This window comes from Cryptomeria japonica, chromosome 7 (genome assembly GCF_030272615.1).
Source record: "Cryptomeria japonica chromosome 7, Sugi_1.0, whole genome shotgun sequence".
NCBI lineage: Eukaryota > Viridiplantae > Streptophyta > Pinopsida > Cupressales > Cupressaceae > Cryptomeria > Cryptomeria japonica.
Genome location: NC_081411.1, coordinates 116,524,382 through 116,539,209, shown reverse-complemented (window position 1 = coordinate 116,539,209; position 14,828 = coordinate 116,524,382). Strand labels below are relative to the sequence as shown.

Genomic DNA, 14,828 nt, shown 5'->3' with positions numbered 1-14,828 from the left:
CTAAGCTTATTTGTCATCGCCTCCTGATACGGAAAATTAAAAAATGAGTTACACAATGAATTTGTTAAAATTTTATACTGATGTAGTTTTTAATTTTTAATATTTGGTTTATATGGGGAGGATTGATTCATCAGTCTACATCAGTCTAACCTAATATGAAATGGACAACCTGAAATGGAAGATCTATGATTGAAAATTCTCCTTAACTGGGCAAGACGATTGAAAACATCTTCACCGGATCGACAACAACCTCCCTCTACTCAATCCACAACTCTATTTCTATTCTTTATTATTTTTAATCTATATAAAAAGTTTAATTATGAGCTTGTAATATGATTTATTAGTCCCTGCCTTAAGCAGGGAACTATATGTTTTCATGTAACTCAATTAGTTTGTCAAATGAAATCAAAAATATTTAATTCTAAAGTTTTCTAAAGTTTTAAGTATGATTCTTTTGATTTTTTTTATTTTTCAAATTATTTTAATTTTTTCCTAAAAACATTATTGGCTGATAGAATTTTCCTGGGGGCTTAAATAAATTTTCAATAACAAAAAATATAGAAATTAGTTGGCACTGTGTACAATTTCATTAATGCTATTTACTTATTTCTTAAATGCGCTGTACATTTCATTAATTTTTTAGATTAAAAACAAAGTAAATTTCATTAAAGGCTATTGAATGCAGAATTTAGTTGACGAAAATACTCTGGCTGCCTTCGCATCGAATAGTTACTGAGGTTCATTGCTTCTACAATTTTGTTGCATTCTCATTTGGCAGGGGTGAAAGATTTAAGGAAGCAGAACATTTTATTTGCGAAAAGTTTCCTAAGAAGACTGCATAAATCCAGGTATGATTTGTCAGCAATTCTTAGTTGCAGAAAGCTACCATTATTTCTCTGTTTTTGTTAGTAAAAAATTTCATTATTTGTTTTTTAATTAAAACCCCTATTTTTTTATTGCTCAACTTCATTGTTATTACTAATGTGGGTATTTTCCAGAATCGCTGATTATTGCCTGAGACTTTCATTCATTTATTTGTTCACTGACAGGGGTTTTAGAGAACAGTATCCAGACTTTTTTGCAGGAGCTTTGTTTACTGTGACTTAATTTGAAGAATTTTCATTTAGCTTCATTTTCATTTTCAAGAATTTTGGCTCTATGGCCAATGCATAGGCTAAGGCTACTGATATCCTTCTGCACAGACACTTTGTCCTGCATGTCGTCCTTGTGTTGAGAAAAATTCTCCTTACAAAATCATAGATTTATCGCTGGAAACGAAGCAGAAGAGGGGAAATGTTTTTCTTTTTATATTCCGTTGTCCACAAAATTCGCCACAACAATGGCAGGAATTTGAGTCGTTTCTGTAATGCATATGATTTTTTTAATCCAGCAAATCAACATCAGATTGGATAGTTTTGTTGTCCACTTGCATTAGGGATTTTTTAAGTCTGCACACCACTACAGGCTGGTCTTGTTACCCATCAACTACTCTTTGATCCCAACAAACAATTTCGAGGGGCAAACCATCCTCCCACCAAGTCAGCCATTCGCCTATCAAATATTTGTAGGGAAAATTCTATAATCCTATTCAATTTGACCCTTCCATTGGTGTGCACTTAATAGGCTAAAGCTCGGGACTCTTTTTTGCAAATGTAGATAGAAATCTGCATAATACCAATTCCATTGTTATTTCCCCGCAACTGGTAGGGGTTTCACCTTCAAGGCTGTTTGTGCAGTTGCAACAAATAACTCAGACAAAATTTGTGTGTATATTACAAACATTGCATTTCATGGCAGTTACAAAACCTGGGCATTCTCCATTTTTTCCGTTTGCATAATAGTATTACAGTATCAGCATGGCCTGTAGCCTTCTTACATTGCTTACTGGTGCACGGCGCCTATCCTATGCATTCCCTGTTTATTTTTCAAATTCATTTTGTACTGACATTTTGCATTTCTAATTGAATTTGAGGTCTTGTATCGAATATTGAATGAAGTATTCTTTAAATGAAATCCGTGTGAATTTGATAGGGATAATAGCTATCCTTGTTAAATGGAATCATAGGATTATAAATTTATAAATTTAAGCAGAATACAAGGACACTAGGGTTCATTTAGATTGAAGTTGTGTAATTATTTTGCAAGTGGGTATGATAAAAAATTCACAATGGAGTAAAGTGGATTCCTGAATCTTAATCTTTTTCCTTTTTCCTTTTTCCAGTTGGCTAAAACTTGAGTGAGCATACATCTGGCTTTATCATTCATGGAGTTTGATAGGGATATTCAGTATTTTAATAGTTTTATTATGCAACGCTTTTTGAATGGATTCGGGGGCATATAAATTTTAGCAGAATATAGGGAAACTGGGGTTCACTTTTCTTGAAGTTGTGTTATTTTTTTTTTCTTTATTATTAGACAAGTGGGTTGGGTAAGAAACACCCAATAGAGAAAATGGATTCCCAAACTCAGCTTTTCTTCTTTTTATTTCAAGCATTGTGAATTTTTCCATTCTTAGTAAAGGATAATATTATGATATGAATTGACAATATAAATGTGTTTTTTTCTTGCAGGGTATCCTTTGCACAACACAGTCTTACCAATTTCACATGCTTACTGCTCAAGGTAGGTAACTATTTCTTAAAGTTGTTTCTTTTGATTTGTTCTTCAAACATATATACCAAAATATTAGGCTTTGGTTGTTTTTCCATCTAGCCTAGGTAATAATTCACTGAGATGGAGTTTATTCATCTGTAAATCTTAGAGTTCTTGTATTCTGTAAGAGAGAGAGATTGTTGAACAAGTGTAGTGTAATTCTTTTAATTTTAATAAAGAAATAGATACAGTTTTTAAAGTGATATCTGAATAATTGTAAATTTCTCTGTCTTTTGAAATTACCTTAAGGTCATATCTTTGCTTCTACTAGTGTTGATAAGTTACAGAGATGTAGTTTTCCATGCTAATTAAATAGGTGATGTGACACTTCTGAGGTATCAATAACAGTACACAATAGTTTTCTCCCTCAAAGATAGTTCAATATTAATGTGAAGCTCCTCAACATTTAAAGTTGTTTGAATACAATAACAATACACAATGGCTTGCTCTCTCAAAGATAGTTTAATATTAATGTGAAGCTCTTCAACATTTAAAGATGCTTGAAGACAATTGTAGGCTTCAGATAGCTCATCTTGTAGTTTACTCTAGTTCATTTCATGTCATGTTGCTTCCTTTGCCAAGTTAATTGGTTTAGATAAGAAACATTTTCTTATTTATCTTTTACCTTTTGCTACGATTTTCACCAATTGAATGATTTCATTCAATCAAGAGCATTAGCATAATTTCAATGTTCTTTTCCAAATAAAAGATAAGATATTACATAGTTGTTAGACCATGTATCCCAAATTAGATTTCTAGGAAAATATGGTTTTCCTCCTTTGTAAGCATCGAAATCACCTTAAGGTTCCATACACAATAGAACACTGACTAGTTGTACGTGTTGGTAGTATACGTTTATTAGTTATACTTTTTATTTCTATGGCATTTGTATATAAATGTTGTCCCAAAAAATTGCAGCTTATTACTTATACTTTTTATATCTATGAGATCCCTGTATAAATGTTCTTTGCAGCTATGTGCATATTCCCATGCTAGATTTCCCTAGTAACTATTCTTAATTATTATAGGACCAGCAACCATTTAGAGAAATTCATGGGACATATTTAAAGTACATATTTGATGGTCTACATTCCATTGCTATTACTAGTTTAACCAAAAACCAAAAATTTTAATAGAAAAGAAGTTATTGTGATTTTTTGTTTTTGAAATGAAACCATGTGGTATTGATTTATGAGATTATTCAAGTCTTATGGCACTGTTTAAAAACTGCATCATTGATTTAGATTTTAAAGATAAATGCAATGTTCATGTCTACAACCTATTGCTCATATTTTAATCTTAGCAACTATGCTTTGAAAGTTAGTGTAAAAAATCCTTAACATTTAGGGGAACAAATGAAATCTAAGCAGTAAGCGTTATTGATGTTCATGCCTATAATATAGTCTAGTTATTGTGATATATCTATTGCTTTTGAAATGAAATCAAATGGTATTGATTTATGAGATTATTGAAATCTTATGGTATTATTTGAAAAGTTCATAGTTAGCCAAATGAATTCCATCAAAATTTGAGGCTTGCGCAGTCTTTTACTATTGCCAACTGCAGTGTTAATATTTGTGTCATTGCACTGTGCGTTCGTTACTTTGTTGCATTCTTGTTTAGCAGGAGTGAGTGGAAGATTTAGAAAGGCAGAAAATCGTTTGCAGAAAGTTCCCAGAACAACACAAGCAGTTCCCAAAACAACACAAGCAGATGGTAGAAATCCAGGTATCATTTGCATTTGCTTGGAAGTTTCTTTGACATTTTTATCAGACCCATTTGTTTCACCGAGCACTAGCAGATATTATGCCCAAGTTCATAATTCTTTTACTTTTTCAATTCTATCAGTTGATCTCTGCTTTCTTATATCATCTCTTCTATATTCATGTTCGACCATTCTGCATACAAAAAGATTATGCCTAAAGACTTGAAATTTCCTGAGCCTATAATTAGTGAAAGCAATAGGCATTGTTAGGAAATGTACAAAGGTTTTGAGATACAACAATTATTTTGCCAAAAAGGATAGTAAAGAGATTTCCAAATGATTGTTTCCAGGCAAACTTCAAAACCCATCACAAGGACATATCATTTTAGAGAGAACAAAAATATCAAATCATTTTTAAAACCTAATATAATCCATGTATTAGCAATCCATGTATTAGCAAGGGCTAAAATCCTGCAAACACACTCTAATGTGAGAGCAAGTCGAGGCGTTTTTTATGATGGTTTCTTGCCCTAGAGTTCCTGCACTTGCTATGCTTTGATCATCCTTCTCACATAATCTGAAAATCAAAAAGCTTTTAGTTACAAAACTTTTGGAGATATAAAATCTAAAACTTCGTTAAAATTCTCTTTTTTAAAGTGAAAATTCCATGGTTTCCACCTAAATGTTTCTACTAGCGGCGATGATTAAGAATTCTTTCCTTAATATAAACCCCATCTTCAATCATTGTATGCTCTCTTTGTTCAAATCGCCTAGTGACAACATGGGGACTACAAAAATACAATGTGAAAGTAAACAATCTCTCCAACTGGACAAAATCCACGATGCAAAAAATAATAGAAAACTAAGCAAGTACAAATCAATCCTCTTAGCTACTAAGGTAAATGGTAATAGCAATGGCAACATTGTGGACGTATAGACCCCAAAGTTAAGACATTTAAAAAACCCATATGAATTTAAACAAAACCCATTACAAGTTTAGTGTTGTTTCCTTGAATCCAGAAAATCCAAATTAAAAATGTTTACCTATAAAATTTCTGAAAAACCCAATACCCAATATAATGTTGTGTTGAACTGATTTTATTTAATAGAACTGAAATCAACTCAGGAAAACCTACTCCTCAATGAACGATAGTTTGTTTTACTTACTATTTAAAGGATTCAATGTACAAGTCTCTTTGAACTCAATATCCATTTTAGCTTCTGAACGTTTTTCCTTCCCTATCTTGAATTTTGTAGTGTGTCCAAGGCAAATGAATTATGGTTCTTGTATTTACAGTATGCAAGATTTTTGTTTGTTCGGAGATATTCTATCCCTTGTCTTTGCTAAAATGTGTTTAGCTACATGGCAAGTGCACAACAATATACAAGACTGTGGCTTGAGCAAGAGTTTTGATTCGATATCTTTGGCTATAGGTATGATGACTGATCTACTTGTTTTAATTTATGCCTGTATTAATATATTGGATTTCATAGTAAAGTGTTTGTAGAGCTTTTCCATTTCCTCATATGAATTTAGTTTCAAGCACTTTCCACTTATGCAATTAGCACAAAGACAAACAAAATCATCTATTTGCATGGCTATCACTGAGCATTTGTATAATCACTTTTTTTTTTTTTTTCTGGTGACTGTTTCATATTCACAGACAATTAAAACATGCCCAAACTTGAATGCTACCTTTAATCAAGCTCCAAGGCCTTTTTGAAGAGAAATAATCATTTTTTATGTTTAATGATTGGATTATAGCTTATACCCCTTGACACAAACTGAATACAAGACAAAATATCATTAAAGTAATGTTCATGTATACAATGAACTCATGTATCTGTTTTAACAGAACAAAAGAGCAATACATATGGTAATTGTTTAGCTGCTGCATTAAGTATTAGCAAAAGAAAATGTAGAATTATATGAAAAGATTATAGAATCCCTATTTCAATTATCTAGTTATTTTAGCTATATCCTTCGTCATTGCAAGGCAACAATCTCTGCATTTTAGTCTTTGTCAACCTTGGCTATTTGTTGAGCATATCATGATGATGCTGATAAAAAAATAGTATTGCTAAATACTTTTTTTTTTTGAATGGTTGCTCTACTCCTTACAATCATAATTGTCTTACACAATTTAAAGCATAAAATCTTGCTTTAGAACTTAAGAAATCATGCAACATATGTGGTTATCATTCTCAAACATTTAAATTCCACTTATATCTAAAATGATGCACACAAATCAAAGAATGCATAGTTTGATTGATAGAACACAGTTAGTGAGGGTGATGGCACATTCTTTTATCACACCATCTACCAAACTTCAAATCATGTAAAGGGATTAGGCTGTTATTATCCATAGGGCAGATTATAATTTAATGTGGCAAAGTTTAGGTTATTTAGTGAAGTGCAATATGATTGATGAGTCTACTTTTAACATGTTTTTTGTATGAACTAGCAAAGTATGTTGAAAAAGAACTGTCTCACCAGCTAGAATAAAGATTGAATCAGAATTTTGAATGTTGAGAATCAACCCAAAAACAACACAAAATCCCTATTTTGATTTTGAACAGAATTATCTATAATACGTTTGAAATAATCTACATGAGATTTCTTGTACAGATTCCCGATCATAATTCATATTTAGTCAAAGTATGAGCTGTTTTCAATGTGGCTGTGGTTTTGTGTTGCAGGCTATCTTTTCCACGAGACAGTGTTCTAGCCTTGTTATGCTTACTGCACAAGGTCAGTATTGGATTCTTAAAGGTGCTCTTTGTTCAGTTCTTCAAATATAATTGCATTCTTCTTCGTCTATATTAGATATTTCTAAGTTGATACCACTATAGATACAAATCTTCTTAGTCTAGGTCAGTAATCTAGTAAAATGCTTGTGAACACTAGTCTAAAGAAACAAAATACATCAAAAAACCCAATTATAGTAGAAACGTACAAATCACATGATCAACCACTTATGATATCAATTGATCAAGCTCTAGACAACGTAAATTGTTTCCGAATTGATTCATTCAACTACACAGTTGGTGATTGCTTATTTGACACAGTCCATGTTTTGCTCCATTGTAAATATACACCTAATGAACTACGTAATGGTCTTGTCGATCATTTCTTACATTGTCTTCACAGTGGTTGTCCTGAAGCTTTGAGCTCTTTTGAGCATGAATTACATCCAACAATACTTCATGATTTGCATAATATACATGATAAAAATACATATCTATGTAGAATGAGGATTTCAGCAATAGAAATTAATGCCAATGGTGAGGTTGGACTTTGGGGTGACACATTTTGTGTAAAATGGTTAGCACGTTGGTTAAATATACCCATATGCATTTGGTCTATAACACACAAAAAAGCATATTTGCATTTCAATAGAGATGCATGTCATCCTACGATATCAATTCTTTTCCATGATACAAATCCAACCGATGGACATTATGAACCTATCTTTTCAAGGATAAGCACATACAATTGCCTTCAAAGCATGCAATCACAATTGCATATTGCATGTAATGATTTTGACAATGCCTGGACTACAGTTGCAAATGCATTTGACAAACTTGAACTTTGTCGACCTGCTACAACTGCAACTCCATGTGGTGAAAGCATGTTTGCTGCTATTGCTTTACTAACTGATGAACGATTTGATGCAATTGCTTTACGACTGTATATGGCCCAATCTTTGACAAATGCATTGAAAGTGCAAGACAAATTTGCATTGGCATGTGTTGACATGAATGAGAACCCTACTATAACAAAAAACAATTGTCTATTGCAATTGCAACCACTCATTTCTAAGATCAGAATACCACATGCAGAAAGCAAACTTGAAGGTTCTGAATTTTGTTTATTATGGCTTTCACACATATTTCATGCAACTATACATGTATGGAAAGCAAGTGAACAACCCAAGGCCAAAGTATATTGTAATTGCACAAAACCGAAAAAAAGCATAAACTTGATTTGCTTTCAACACAACTCATGTCATTGTCATTATGAACCACTTTACAAAAAACAACAACTAATAGCTAATATGCATATAAGGCAACCTATTTTGGTAGAACTCAGTGCAACCGCACCTGCATCTACACTGCCTTCTACATTTCAAAAAAACCTAGACTTGTTACCAATTGTACCAAATTTTGAACCAAGTAATCATGGTGAACAGAATTTGACTGGTTCACAAAATGTTGCAACAAGCAATACAACTACTTTGCCTATGACAAGCTCACCAGCCCACAGAACTACATCTTTAAGTAATGCAAATTTCAAAGCCACTCACTCATTGCGATGTCACAAAGCTGCAATACATAATAAAGATTCACCAAAACAAGACATAGCCAACAAACAAATGGTTGGAACAATAGACATTGCAAATCAGATAAGCACAAAGCCTCAAACAATTACAAATTACGATGCCTCAAAGCTGCAATCCGTGCTAAAGATAAGCAACAAAACAATAGAGGCAATGCAATCCAAAAATCCATCAATAGATACTTGCAAACCATTAATGATACGCCAACACAACCATGTATGCTTTGTGAAATGCTGCATTTTCATAAAAACATTCGCAAAGCTGACAATGCATTTGTCAATGCTTTCTCTTTACTTTCCATTACAACCAAAGACAAAAGAATTGCAATAGGGCAGCCCATTTGCAAACAATGTACAAAAACAACTTTTTCTGGCAAAGTCCCTTCTTTCGCTGCACCATGCAAGATAAGACGAAATGAACAAATAGACATTGTCCATCAATTGACTTCTTTAGAAGAAAGACTTGTCTCTTTGCGTATTGCATTTGCACAAATTAGACAATTAGGATATAAAAGAGCACAATATGGCTTGAACGGTACAATCATCAATGTTCCAGTAGATTTTGATAAGGTCCAACAAGCATTGCCTAGAAAAATAGATGAAACTACAACAATAGCAGTCAAATTGAAACGAAAACTAGAGTATGAAAATGCATATTTACAAGGAAATGTTAGACCTACTTGTGTAATGAATGCTTTAACAAGATTATCAAAAACACCCCTGTATATAAAAGAGCATATCTCCATAAATAAAGATTGGGAAGCTCTATTTGGAAACAAAAAGGAACACTTGTGCATAGATATTGAAACAGAAACAGATATGAACAATGACAAAACTGAACAAGATGAAGAGCCTATAACTGAATCGCTAGTACATTGGTTCAATGACCCGCATTCAATCAAAGACCTTGATACAACTATTATTGAAATTGCACCGTCATAAGGCTTTAAGCCTCTTGGTATTTTTCAAGACACTTACTCAGAAGAAATGAACTTCCCAACTTTATTCTATGGATCTGCACGACCAATTGACATTACAAAAAATCTATCCTTTCAAAAAATAGCAAAATGGGAGCTCATGCATAAAGACAATGACTTTGCTACACACATAACGAATATTTTCTTTAAAGCCATCAAAATTAGTATACAACAAATATCTTCATTACAATGGGTGTGCATAAGAAAATCTGAATTAAAAGGTAGAAAGTTGCTTGCAAAAGATGTGCGTACTCCAACAAATTTAGAAAAAATACTAAGATCTCCGTTAGGCTTTAGATCATTAAGAAGTATTCGCACATCTCCAGATTATTTAGAAAACACAAGGAAAAATGTTTTTGCAATGATAAGACAATTAGGACCTCCAACTTTTTTTGTAACATTAACAAGCGCAGAACACTTTTGGGAGCCACTATGCAAAGCATTACAACATATATCTACTAACAAACAGAAAGAACACAATGAAACTATAGAAGATAGAGACTTAGACTTTCAAATTAGAAAAAATCCAGTTCTTTGTAGTCGATATTTCAATCATAAGGTCAATGCATTCCGCAAAATGATGCTAGAAAACGATGAGCTATTTGGCAAAGTATTGGACTATTTTTTTGTCACAGAATTCCAAAATCGAGGAAATGAACATGTACACTTTATGCTATGGGTCAGAGATGCACCTATATATGGAAATTGCAAAAACATTGAAATAAAAAACTTTGTGGACAAGTACATTTCATCTGATTCTTCATTGCTCGATGCAAATCTTGTCAAAATGCAAACACATCATCACACAAAGACTTGTAAAAAATACAAAAACTCTAATTGTCGCTTTAGTTTTCCTTTACCTCCCATGAAAAGAACAACAATACTAGAGCCGTTACATTTTGCTGACACTGCAATCAAAGATGCAGCAAGAAACTTCTTCAAGCAATTAGAAAATAAACACTATACAAAAGAAATTACATTTGACAATTTCTTGGACGAATTCAAAATGGATGAAGCAAACTACATTGCAATGCTACAATCAACATTGTCAAGGAAAATTGTCATGCTAAAACGACACCCAGCTGATATTTGGATAAATGCTTTTGCAAAACAAGTGCCAACTTTATGGTATGCAAATACAGACACACAATTCATATTAGATGCATATGTTGCTGCATCTTATTGTAGTTCATATATGACAAAACAAGATAGAACATTGTCCCTTGCATTTCGCCAAGTGCGAGAACAATGTACACATGCTTATGATGAAAAGAGCCATATCATACGAAAACTGGGCAATGCATTGCTTAATTATCAACAAATGTCTAGCCGCCAAGCTGTTCACATTGTTTTGTCATTGCCATTGCGCAAATGTTCAAGGAAAACCGTTTTTATCAATACTGCGCCATTAGAAAATAGAGTTTACATGTTAAAAATCCCTAAGCTATTAGCAAAGGAACAAGATAATTCTGAAAACATAATGTATGCATCTGCAATAGAAAAATACACACAACGCCCAAAAGCTTTTGACAAATTATCACTAGCTGAATATACAGCTTTCTACTCTACCAACATAACAAAGGCAAAAAAAAGAAAGAAACCACATATCATACGCTATGTAAAATACAATCCACATCTTGATCATGAGAATTATTGTAGAGAAAAACTTATGTTATATGTACCTTTTCGAATTAGTGAAGAAACATTATTGGTTGGTCATAAAACATGGAGTGCAGCATTCAATGCAAACAAAACACAAATTGCAGAGATCGAAAAAATGTTTACAGCACAAATTGATTATAGATGGGGTGACATTGAAAAAGCTGCCACAGAAGCTGATATTGAAAAGTATCCAATAATACATTTTGAAGATGATACTTACCAAAACATAGATAAAAATGAAATAGAGAAATATGACATCATAACCGACCTTAAGCATACAAGAAACACAAAATCCACACATAGTGCTTGCAACTCATTGTTTGCAGAAATAGCTCATCCATTTTTGCTGAGTAATGAAGAATATTTTAGTTTACGAAGGCAATTGAACAAAGAACAACAATCAATATTGAAGGACGTGCTAATGACAAAGAGACTTGCACCCCAAAAACCAATATACTTACTCTTGACAGGCGGGGCTGGCACAGGCAAAACCTTTACAGCTAAAGTACTCTTTCAAGCAATGATTCGTTTTTATGGTAAGCAACTAGATAGTGACCCGCTCAAACCTAAAGGCATTATTGTTGCTTCAACAGGAAAAGCTGCGTTTAATGTAGGTGGGAACACTGCTCATTCCATTTTCCATTTGCCATGCAATTCTTCAAAAATGCTACCTTTGGACTCAAACACACTTGATAGCTTAAGCAAAAAGCTTGACCAACTTCAGATTCTACTTATTGATGAAACTTCGCTCATTGGCTCGACAATGCTATACAATATTGATAGAAGACTTCGTCAGATCAAACACACACCAACAAAACCCTTTGGCAATGTCGATATCATATTTTGTGGTGACTTCTACCAAGCACAACCTGTATGTGACACTTGGATATTTGAAGAGCCAAGAATAAATAATGAGAAAATCCCATACACATTTTGGATTGATGAAGTCACATGCTTTGAACTGCAAACTGTAGTTAGACAAACAAATGAACATTTCATTTCCATACTCAATCGCACTAGGACTTCTCAACAAACTGACCAAGACATCTGCTATTTAAATACAACATGCTACAAACCACCACCCAATGATCCAAGATTCCCATATTTGTTCCTGAGAAATTCAGCTGTTGATGAGCACAACAAAAAAATGTTGAATTACTTGCCTACGAAGCTCTGTGTTAGATGCTATTGATAAAAAGGATACACCCATTGACAATATGCATTATCAAAATGAAAAGTCATCACTACCTACCACAATCTATGTAAAACCAGGAATTTTGGTTGAGCTAATTGCTGGCAACCTTGATACACAAGATGGTCTAGTCAATGGTGCTGATGGCATTTTCCAATTACACACAACTGAGAAAGAAGAAATTGTCTGGATTCAATTTATTGACCCCACAATTGGAAAGTTGCGTCGCCAAAGAATGCAAACCCTATATACAACTGGTGTTTTGCCTTCTTGGACACCAATAACAAGAATTGCTAGAAAAGTCAAAACACCTACAAAAATAGTCACTCGAATGCAATTTCCTTTCCAACTAGCATGTGCAAGAACCATTCATAGAGCACAAGGCCTAACAATGGATGCACTTGCTTTTGACCCTTGCAAAGTATATCAACATGGTCTTGCATACACTGCATTATCACGTGTAAGGAACATTGAATCATTGTACTTGATTCACAAATTGCAACACCAAAATTTCAAAGTGTCACAAAAGGTGGACAATGAGATGGAACGCCTTCGAACACAAGCACAATGGAAACTGCAATACAACCTTTGTTCTACATCATCAAACCATTTTAGTCTATGCTCATTGAATACACGAAGCTTTGCATTCCATGCACGAGAAATAGCCCATGACCATGATTTGCTTAGTGCAACTTTACTATGCTTACAAGAAACAAGAGACAAGACTCTTGAACATCTTACATTGCTCAATAAAAAATACAAATGCTATCCTTCATTTGCTATTCATGGCCTATTAACATGTTGCACAAAAATAACCACATTACAAAAAATTGTAACATTCGCCACAAAGCACTTGGAATCAATAACAACTGACTTGTTGTACTTTGGCACTGTTTTACGAATCACAAATCTCTATTTAACACCAGTTGCACCAATTAATGAGCTAGTCAATCTAATTGAAGAAATTATCAAGTCACAACCACCCAATTGCAAATTGATTATTGTTGGAGACTTCAACATTGATATGCTAAATTCAACAAAAACAAAAACAATACTACTTGAATTTATGCAACAACACAAACTGTCATTCGTTATTGACAAGCCAACAACGCATGCAAACAGTTTATTAGATCACTTTTGGATAGGCAATATTGATATTTCACTTGTACACTTCACTATATTGGATACATATTGGACAGACCACTTTGCAATAGTTCTACAACTACAACTATAACACTCAAAATTCTAAATTGCTATTACATCTTACCCAATACCTTCAACAATCAATCACAATTACTTAATACAACATACAAGTTCATTTAAAAACTCACTATTGCTTTAAAAATTGTTCAATCTTTAGAAATACACAATAATTGGCTACTATTCAACCTACTAAATGCTAGCTAAAAGACATATTTAACATTTCTTCAGTTTATTGTCAAGTTCTAAAATGTGCTTTCAACTAATTGCAGATTAAGCAAAACAAAATAGTGTTTTACCTATTTTGCACATCTGGAACTTGTATCAAGGTCAACAAAAAGCCATTATCAAAAGCAACAATTATCTAAACTCCAATTCTGGTAAGTTACAATTAACCCCTCTAATTGGTAATTATTCTTCTTTTTATCCAATTGCTTATTGACTTTATACATGAAACCTTTACATGTACTTGTACATGTTAGATTTCCAATTAATATGCAGTTGTCTTTAGAACACAATTTACTAGTCTTTTTTATATAAACCTTAACTACGAAATAATTGTCTAAGACTCGAATGGAATATTAGCTCAGTCTATCAACCAACTCAGATCAAAACTTACAATACAACAACCTAGCTACTATTCAAGAAAATTGAATATTTAAAAGGATACATAAAATACATCAAATAGTTACCTAACTCTGCTATCAAAGATTAGCTAAGTACATGAAATAATAGTATGCATTTTGTATGTCTTTGTTTAACTCTTCGTCTTCAAACAATTACATCTTTTTGTATTAATTTGCATTTGAAAATTTATTGCAGCAACTTTTGCAAACGATAGCTTTTGCACAAGTTAAAATGGAAGACACAGCATCTGACCACAACTTGTCATCAAAAAAACGCAAACAAAATGAAAATACGTATAGCCAATACACACTTATATTTAATTATAGAAAAATATACTTTTGTTTTCTACTATACATTAACAATATGCATACTAAATCATCTCATGCATTGTTTTGAAGCTCACAAATAGCCTGTGACCAAAGCAACCCCCCCGACAATGCGACCAACTCAAACAACAACCAAGAACATAAAAGG

At 33.0% G+C, this 14,828-nt stretch overlaps 1 long non-coding RNA gene across 2 annotated transcripts; it reads left to right on the top strand.

Annotated features, from left to right (window-relative positions):
* The first annotated feature begins 367 nt into the window (after window positions 1-367).
* Window positions 368-14,828, top strand: LOC131052396 (uncharacterized). 2 transcript variants are annotated; one of them, XR_009358437.1, is made up of 7 exons: window positions 368-848; window positions 2,571-2,622; window positions 4,279-4,380; window positions 7,058-7,109; window positions 14,000-14,107; window positions 14,550-14,647; window positions 14,764-14,785. It is a non-coding gene; the product is annotated as an uncharacterized LOC131052396 (long non-coding RNA). The 2 variants fall into 2 exon arrangements; XR_009358436.1 differs by having other exon boundaries at window positions 370-848; window positions 14,753-14,828.